At 37.6% G+C, this 10,237-nt stretch overlaps 1 pseudogene; it reads left to right on the top strand.

The window, feature by feature from the left end:
• On the top strand, positions 241 to 9,427 carry LOC109235723 (annotated as a pseudogene).

Below are 10,237 nucleotides of genomic sequence, written 5' to 3'. Positions count from 1 at the left end.
GCAATTATACCATAGATAAAATATCCTTATGTATAATTAATCCATCTAAATTTAAACAATTTAGTGTGAGCTAAATTTGCAGCTTGTCTCTATTTTAGTATTAAACCTACTATTTTTCATGTAAAATAAAGAAAATTAATTCAAAATGTGTGTGAATTATATTTATGTGTAATTCTGTCTTATTTATACTGTATGATTCTTTTTTTACAGCCACTCTTTAAAATTTGTCCCCGTTAATTTAGTTAACTAAATTTCGACTTTAGAGTAATTGCATGAATTTTCTTTTTTACTATTCCTTTAATTTTTGGATAATTTCTCGACTTGTGTAAGGGTCATTCAAATAATTTCCTTTTAATAGGCTCGTTCCAAATTTATATGATGTACAATGAAGGGCAGACTTCAAATTATTGTTTTATTTAAAAAATGCCCAATTTCTGCTGTTTGTGTACAACAGCAAAGTTCTGCAGATGAAGCCAATTTTCTAGTCATTGATTGCAGAGAAAATGAGGTAAGTGACATCACTTTACTGAATCCTATATTGAATTTATTCCAAAAATTCTGGAAAACTCTTACATTAGTCAAGCTTCTAATTTTCTAGTTTTAGCAGAAACTTTGGATGATTGTGGATTGCCGTTTATGTCAGTGGCGTACGCGGAGATTAGTACAAGCGGTGAGAATTTTTAGGTCCGGAGTTGTAGGTAAGTATTTATTTCGTATTTTAGATTGAGTCTAAAGGTTTCGGGTTGAATTGGACTAAAACAGAATACTTGGAGTGCAAGTTAGTTCAATGACGTAACTCAATTCAGGAGGTGAGGCTTGATACACAAGTGAATAATTGATCAAAATAGCCTCTCTATCTCTCTTTGATCTCATTATCTCCCGACAACACTTGTTGCGAATCTTCTTTAATTCACTTCACCTCGTTTAATATATATGTATAAAATGCCATAAAGGACATGTATAAGGAGCCGTGACTAGCATGAGAACAATAGTAAGCTATATAAAGGAGTTTCCCATAATTAAGAGTTTACACCAGGGATCGGCATTGAGCCCGAACCTGTTTATGTTAGTTATGGATGTAAATCAAAAGTTTGAGCTATGGGTAAACGCTCTACAGGGTAAGTTTTTTTCGATAAGTAGAAGTAAGACTGAATGTATGTATTGCAAGTTTAGTCGGCATAACAAGAGTGAAGTTGAGGTGATACTATACTTGATTTTGGCTCCAAAATGCAAGCAATTAAGATAACTAGGCTCGTTGTACAATACCTGCAGATGAGGCCAATTTTCTAGTCATTCGTTTGACCCCCAATATCTCTGAAGTCTGAACCATGAGAGGCATGAGATCATCAAATTTGGAACTTATGTTAAGACCTTTTTACCCTTTCCAAGGCTGTTTTGCTAGAAAGTGCATTATACGTGACATCACTTTACTAAACTCTATATGGATCCATTCCAGGAATTCTGGAAATCTCCGGCATTTGTCAAGCTTCAGGTTTCTTGTTTTAGCCGGAGGTTTGGATGATTGTGGACTGCCATTTATATCAGTACCGTATGCGAGGATTTGCAAATGTGATGTCTTAGGTGGCACTATAGAGTTTTGAGGTTTAACTTTTTATAGAGTCAATTTTTTCGGTGAAGCAGTTTCGGATGACACAATGACACCTACTGTATATACACGTTGTTTTTCAAAAATAAAATAAAATCATATACACACTGACAGAATTAAACTTAGGCGAAGCTGTGTTGGATGACACCACTTGATTCTAACTGTCTATGTGACTGCTGCCATTTATGTTATAAGGTTCTTTGATTTGCCTTTGGCACGTTTTTATTGAAACTGATATGATATTGACGTGAGTTCTTCGTTAAATTCTTAAAATATACAAGAAGTAATAGTGACAAAGAAAAAAAAACATAGACAAATCCGTATTTGACCAATATATACGGGATAATTTTCCGGCAAAGGCCGTTCAACTGACCATCCGTGAGCCCATGGACTCCGCTATTGCATATACATAAAGGAGTCCATATAGCATACATAGCAAGCTGATGTTGTTCAGGTTATTTAGGATCACTAATGTAGGTTCACGATTTAAGGCTCCTCATGGCTGCTATGTATTACACCCAATGCAAGGACAATGTACGTACTTGGATCTATTGCGTCATTAACCTTTGACAGTCATTATCTAAAGAAATGATATGAGGAAGCTAGCTGTTACAGCCGAAAAAGGTGGTCTTGAACTGAAAGGGTGGCCATTTTCTTCATTTTCAGCAAGAAATGCACTTCAAATTTGCAGATATTGTTTGTATATGGCTATATTGACACTCCCCCACGTCTTTGGTCTAGTGGTAACATCCCAACATGTGATTAGTGGCTTAGGCGCACGTTACGGATAAAAGCCTAGGATTTAATTGGATAAGGGTAGAGGGGAGGCCCACTGTCCATTGAATTTCAAACCTTGCATCACTGACCTTGGCGATTTGTTGGTTATTTAGAAAAAGGCTATATAGACACAGATATATAGTGGGGTATCAGTGGAATTAGTCATAGATCCATCCTATTGGTTCTTCTCTGAGCTTTGTGGGAAGAAAAGTCGAACTGGCTGAATCTGAAGTGGGGTTTAATCAATCTTGGAATCTTGGATCAAAATGGATAAGACAACAGCATCAGCTCAAGGACCAACATCACCAGTTGAGGAGCTGCTAAAGAAGATCCAAGAACTGGAGGCAGGGCATGGCCAATTGAAGCAGGAGATGTCTAAGCTCATGATTTCTGATGATCACAGATTACAGAGACAAAGGTCCCGTTCAATCTTCCCGCAACGGCTGCCTCGTCTTATGGATGGTGGTGGCTTTGATTGTGGTGCTGCGGCTGTCTGGAAAAGGGGGTCAACCTCTTTCCAGCATGCTTCATTATCACAAAGAGAGAGTAGTAATATAGGGGTGGAAGACAACAGTAACAGTAGAGGCGCTGCTGCAGTGAAGTTTACTGATAAACACTACTAAATATATTACAGTCAATGGGACAATCAGTGCATATATTTGATGTCAACTGTCTTATAATTTACTGGTGAGTAATTGAAACAGACTTCCTATCTTTTTGCCTTCTCTTTTTTCCTTTTTTTCATCTGGACTTGGGAGAGAAAAGAAGTGAGTGGAAGAGATTGAGCTTGTGTTTTTAACTATCTGAGTTTGCTTTTCAGTTAGCTAGTAAAATCTTGCATCAGTGAACACTAAACACTTTGTACAGATAGATAGAACATTTTATTTGGTCTTAGTTAGACCTTATTGGTGCTTGTCACGTTTGTTCAATTTTATTAACATAGAAGTGTTATTTGAGCTGTTGTTGTACAGGAATCGAACTGCTGAACAACTGTATGGTTATTCTGCTGCAGAAGCTCTTGGACGAAATCCTATTGAGCTCCTAACAGATGCTCGGGATTATGGTGATGCTGATCACATTGTTCGCCAAGTGAAAAGGGGTGAGATTTGGACTGGACAGTTTCCAGTTAAGACTAAGAAAGGGGATAGGTTTGTAGTCGTTGCTACCAGTACCCCTTTTTATGACGATGATGGTATTTTCGTCGGTATTATCTCTGTATCGAGTGATGTGAGGCCTTTTCAAGAAATAGGGGTTGCATCAATCGGCGTGAAGCCGTTGGAAGCTGATACGAGATTCAGAGCAGTTGGAGCCAGGACCCTTGCTTCTTCCAAATTTGTACTTGATCCCCAACAGCCCCTGCAAGTTACCATTGCCTCTAAAATATCTAATTTGGTTAGTACTGTCTTTGTCTGGGTAGTTGCCTAGTTTTCTTTTGTTTTTTTGGTTTTCTTTACTCTCTGTATACAATGGTGGCATAAGCTGACATGTCGAAACCTCATAATAGGCCTCAAAGGTGAGCAACAAGGTTAAGCCAAAAATAAAGACAGGAGATAGCAGCGTGCTTCGTGAAGGTGGAAGTGGAGATAGTCATCATTCTGACCATACATTTCTGATGCTGCTCTCCCAGATCACAGGAAGGATGCAAATTCAAGTGGAGGCAGCACATCTATGGGAGATGTTCACCCTTCTCCAGTTGGGATATTCTCTAGTCTTGCAAAAGAGGAGCACTCCCCAGGGAAAACCTCAAGTGATTATGGGGATGAGAGTGAGGGAAAACAAGGAATTTCAAAGATTATCACCTCTAAGGCAGAGGCGTGGATGGCAAAGAAAAGCTTATCATGGCCCTGGAAAGGCAACGAGCGAGAAGCGTCAGAGGCAAAGACTACACGATTTGTATGGCCTTGGCTAATCAATGACCAAGACAATGAGTTGAGTCACAGTAACAGTTATGATGCACCAAAACCAAATAATCAGTTTATTGGTACTAGCCGGACAACAAACTATGAAGCTTCTGGATCCTGGTCGTCTTCATTTAGTGTCAACACCACAAGCAGTGCTAGCAGCTGTAGAAGCACCAGCAGTAGCGCTCTTAGTAAGGTGGATGTAGATACTGGTCACCTGGATTATGAAATCTTGTGGGAGGACTTAACAATCAGAGAACAGATTGGAGAAGGTGCGGAACTCCTTTTATCAGTGAAATTGTCAAAAACAAGTCTGTCAATTATTCCAAACTTGATCATAGAATCTTTTGGTATCAGACAAGGATGTAGTTTGCTTTCATTTTCTGTTTTCCAGCCACTGTAGATGCTTCTGTTGTGCAGAATAATCAGAATTTAGTAGTCAATTGCACTTAAATATTGTATATCTCTTCCCGAAGCTAATACATTTATTTTGCAACGAGCAATCCTTACCAGCTTTAAAGCTATGATATTCTTGTGTATTTGCAGTTCTTACCATCACCTTTTTCTTTTTCTCTGCATTCTCACATTTCTTTTATCTGTGTTTCTCTAGGTTCTTGTGGAAAAGTTTATCATGCGCTGTGGTATGGATCAGTATGTTCTTTGCCTCTTCTTTTATTATTATTATTATTATTATTATTTTTTGCCAGGAGTTCTTTGCCTCATCCGTTCACTAATCTTCCTGGAGACAGAATGTTCTAAGCATTTATTTGTGAATTAAACATACTACAAAGTTGATTAGACGTCATCGTATAACATATTGTTCAAATATATATTTGTAAGTTATCGTTTATTCTGGGAGCTTATGCTTATAGCCTGAAACACAATCTGGCTTCTTGGTCCCGCCATATGGATGGCGTCAAAGTTTAAAATTGCTGTAAGCCAGCAAATCTTTTATCACATCAAACTGTAAGCAAGTATTTTTGTTGTATTTTATATGAGGCATCTCTTACTTTCTTTCTAAACTTGAAATCTTGATTTACTAGCTATTTTTCTAAAAGGGTTGTTTTGCTGGTTCTCCTTTGTAACGTAATGATGTTGTTGTTGTGCAGGATGTTGCTGTTAAAGTATTTGCAAAGCAAGAGTATTCTGAAGAAGTGATATATTCCTTCAAACAGGAGGTCTGTCTTTCTCATAAATATTGAAATGCTTTTGCCTTTTTCTGAGTGAAATTTTCCATAAAATTTTAACCTATATGCAGTCGTAATGATGGTCTCTCCTTTCATAGAAGTTGTCATAAAATTGATGTAGACTTTAAAGAAGTCTTGGATGCAGCGAACCAAGGTCCAAACTCACTGGCAATGTATTGTCCACTAATTCTATGCTTTGGATTGTTTGAAGAGAAAGACGAAGCTAGAAGATAATGAGCACTAAGCAGAGCCTTTTTTGCTCTTCGACTCTGTGATTTCTGGAAAATTTGAATTTTGTTGTGTAATCAATCCCAGTTTACACATGACCACTGCGAAGAGGTATCTGCAAATGATGGGAACTAAATGTGTCTAAAACAAAATACCATTTTCCCAGTTCACTGTCACAATTATGTTACTAGTTAAAATAAAAATTCTGAGCAAGAGAAAAACATATATAAGTGGTAAAATTATTTATCAAATACTAATAGTGAATCAAAGTCCTTCACCACCTGCCCTTTATGCTCTTCGTCACTTCTAAAGCCCAACGCACTTGATCAAGGTATAAGGATTGGGAGCTTTCTGTCCTGATGCCTTGGTTTATCTGGAGAATCGGATATCAGACATCCATGGTTGTGAATCTATCTTTTGTATTCTAATAATTTTGATCAACATCCTCTTGGAGTCCTTCTTCTTATTTTCCAAACCAAATGCTATTTGATTTTATATTAGCCGATTAGTTGCTGAAGGAAAATAGTCCTACAATGAAAGGACTCATCCATAGTATGTCTTGGAAATAATTAAGCTTAATGTTTTTCCTTTCTAATGGAAAATGGTTAGTTACATTATGCTTGATCCAGAAGCATCCCTGACAGGCCTTTTGCCTACTCTTTTTGAAGGTGTCTCTTATGAAACTACTTCGACATCCAAATATTCTTCTATTCATGGGTGCAGTAACTTCACCTGAACTTATTTCTTTATGTCAAAGACCAGAAGCTGGAAACATCGTTTTTTTCATTCTTTTCTTATGAGGTCGTGTACAACAACCTTAACCGCACAAGCCTGGGCTGGGCCTACCTCCATCCCTAGAGGAGCCGTATGAGGCGGAAGCTCCACGTACGGTTTTGAAGCCGAGCCTTTCCAGCAATGGGGCCTAGGGACCCGCCTCTGCATTGTCACAGAGTTCCTGCCACGGTAAATATCTTCCTTCTTCATGCTGAATAACCCGTTCAATTTGTTTTGCTCCTATTCCTTGTGACTGCATCAGTCTTGTTCGTGTATAGCTGATAAACTATTTCACCTTTTCCATTGTTGTAGGGGAAGTTTGTTCAGGCTGTTACAGAGGAATTCATCCAAATTAGAATGGAGACGACGGATCCACATGGCTTTAGACATAGTAAGTTCCTATGAGTTTTGTATTCCCGGTTATATTAAATATACCAAGAGTAGCATCCATTATTTTCACTGGATTTGCCCATATCCTTTTCCTTTATGTGTTGGCTGATCATCAAATTCTTGCTATTAGTATTATAATATTTATATTTGGAGCTACCAGGGTTATTCTTTTAGGTTAACTATCATGTTTCTTTTTCCTGCTTTTTTCAGGCCCGTGGCATGAATTATCTGCATCATCTCAACCCACCTATAGTTCATCGTGACTTGAAGTCTTCAAATCTTCTTGTGGACAAGAACTGGACTGTTAAGGTTTGACTTCAGTTCATCTGATTGTCATTTTTTCTTTTTCATTTGCTAATCTCCTCTTTGTCTATTACTAAAGAGGTTTTAATATGTTGAATAAGTTCTCACCCTGCAAATATCAATAGGTTGGGGACTTTGGTCTGTCACGTCTTAAGCATGAAACATATCTAGCAACAAAAACGGGTAAAGGAACGGTATTCAGCTTGAACTCAGGAATTCTCCTTCTTACTGTATCATATGAGCTAGTTTAGTTTACCTGTGGTGTGTCATCTTCAAATGACCATCTGACTTTCTACCTTAATTCTCTCGCAGCCTCAATGGATGGCCCCAGAAGTTCTTCGTAGTGAACCTTCAGATGAGAAGTATGCCAAGTATGAATATGTCAGTTTTTATGAAGATTCTTGAATATTTTACTGACGATCCTTCTTTGGATGTGCATTTAGGTCTGATATATACAGTTTTGGAGTGATACTGTGGGAACTTGCCACTGGAAAAATCCCTTGGGATAACCTCAATCCAATGCAGGTATTTTCAGCTTCCTCTCAGTTGGACTACATTAAATTCCGTTATCTAGCTCAGGTCGGTGAAGAACCCCCTACTCTTCATGCAAAAGAAATTAAAAGATTGAAGTGGGTTATTTTACTTCATACAGTAGTATATAAAGAACAACTTTTTGGAGTTGATCGCAGGTGATTGGAGCTGTAGGATTCATGAATCAGCGGCTAGATATCCCAAAGTATGTTCATCTGCAGTGGGCTAGTATTATTGAGAGCTGCTGGCATAGGTTTTGCATCTTAGTTCTTTCTGCCATCATAACTTGTTTTGCTGATGCAAATAGCCTTATGAGGATTACAATTATATATATGCTTAAGATTATGAATTAGTCTAATTATTATTTGAAACTACCAAGGCATATTGCATTGACATTCAAATTTGTCCTGAAGTTGTAAGAAAGTCCTCCTCAGCAAACCAGGCTGAGATGACATCAGAACACAATCAATATCGTCTTTGCTAATCAAATTAAAAGAGACATCAATGGACAATATATAACCTGGATAGCCTCTTGCATGATATTATTTTAGTTTGGAACATTGAAGGTTTTAATAATGTTTAAAAATGGATATTTTAGGAAAAGGAGGTTCGAGTTCAGTGCATTTCATTTACAAGTGACGAAAAGTATTACTGGCTGAATTTGATTCTCTGAATAAATTTTTAATAAACCAATCCCATCACTTCTGCATTTTCACTGCAATGGAAAAGCATCTGCTTTGGCATGTGGCGGATCCGGGAATTCTTAAAATGAATTTAAAAAAATGCAAGAATGCTGTACCTGGAATTCGAACCTATGACTTAGAGCAATTTTTGAGCCACCTTTACTTCTTCTCTAATGGTTTGCTTATGCAGTTGTTTTACCTTATTTGCGCACTATAATTTTTCATCGAAGGAGATTCAATTGAACCCCCTTAGGGCCATGTACCTCTGCTGCTAGCCCTGGCAATCATTTTGCATTGAATCACATTAATTTTACTCATCTTTTGATTTAAGCTGATATGCAATTTAATTGTTTTGTCCAACTCAGTGAGCCACAATCTCGCCCGTCTTTCCTAAAATTGATGGAGAAACTTAATGATCTACAGAAGCTGTATGCTATTCAGGCTCAGGCAGCACTAGCAGGAGATATCATCCATAAGGAACAGTAAATACAAAAAGCGCGCTTGTGCTTGAGTTTCATCGTCAGATTGCTAGCAGATGCACTGTGCCAACTCTTAAAGATTTTATGTCTGTCACGTGAAAGTTAGTCAGTGAGAGCTCACGAGCTGCTTGTGTTGTCGGATCCTAAGTTCAGAGGCAAATGTTAAGGTTGCTTTTATTGCAAGGAAATCTGATAGAGAAAAAGCAGCTGCCTTTTATTGGAGTCGAGTTGGTACTCGTCATTCACTGACTACATGAATCTAGCATGATTCTGCTCAATGACTTCAAGCTACAGTCGGATGGATTCAAGCTGGAGCTTTTAAGATTGGTGATACTGCTGGAACCATTGATAACAGTTTCAGTGCAAGCTTTACAGACCTGGATCTGTGGGCTTTGTCTCCAAATCTGTGAGCGAGAACATCTTTTATCTTGTATTCTGATACATAGTATAAATCTCTAGTTGATCAAACTTGCTATGTATTATTCTTTACCCCAGTATATTTCTACCAACTTTTTGCTTAACTATCTTCAAGAATTCACTAAATAAATAGTGTTTGTGATATTTTTCAGTCTTTTCTCACAGCTTTCAACAGTTGGAACAAGTATGCAGAGGAATGTATTATTCCTAAATTCTTCCTTTAAAGTAGTTGGACGGACTTTCATTTCTATGGATAAATTAGAAAATTTAGTCCACTATACTTAGGTGGACAGACTTTAAAAATAACTTATAGTAGTGTACTAGTTTTATAAAAGGCCCCATTTATGGAAATTCCCTGACTCAGGAGTCATCAAGAACATGAAAATGGCTTACCTCAACCTTAAATTCAGTTTTCTGGTACAATCGCTGCTAATTGCAGAAACTCAGAGAATGTTAAAGTTTACCACATCGACTGTCTACAAGCAGCAAATTATGTACATCTTATTAAAAAGAAATATCCAGATAGATCAAATTCAACCCCTTGGGTGTACAATAGCTGCAGATGAGGCCAATTTTTAGTCATTGTCTAGAAAGTGCATTTGAGGGTACGTGACATCACTTCACTGAAACCTATATTGTATCCATTCCAAAAATTCTGGAGAACTCTGACATTAGTCAAGCTTCAAGTTTCTTGTTTTAGCAGAAATTTTTGATGATTGTGCACTGCCATTTGTGTCAGCTGCGTCAAGCGCTTGGATAGTTTATTTCATATTTTAAATTGAATTTTTTCTTTAGTGCCACGATAGTTGGCACAACTTTGGATATCTCCTTTGTTCGTAGAAACTGAAATCAGGATAGTCCTTCTCCGCTCATCGAGCCACTTCTTAATATAACACTAAATAGCTTGGTAAGCCATCCCACTCAATCTCACCAAGACATTTCCAAACCTATGTGAGGATAC

The sequence above is a fragment of the Nicotiana attenuata genome, chromosome 12 (genome assembly GCF_001879085.1).
Source record: "Nicotiana attenuata strain UT chromosome 12, NIATTr2, whole genome shotgun sequence".
Taxonomy (NCBI): domain Eukaryota; kingdom Viridiplantae; phylum Streptophyta; class Magnoliopsida; order Solanales; family Solanaceae; genus Nicotiana; species Nicotiana attenuata.
This window is presented reverse-complemented; position numbering and strand designations above follow the sequence as displayed.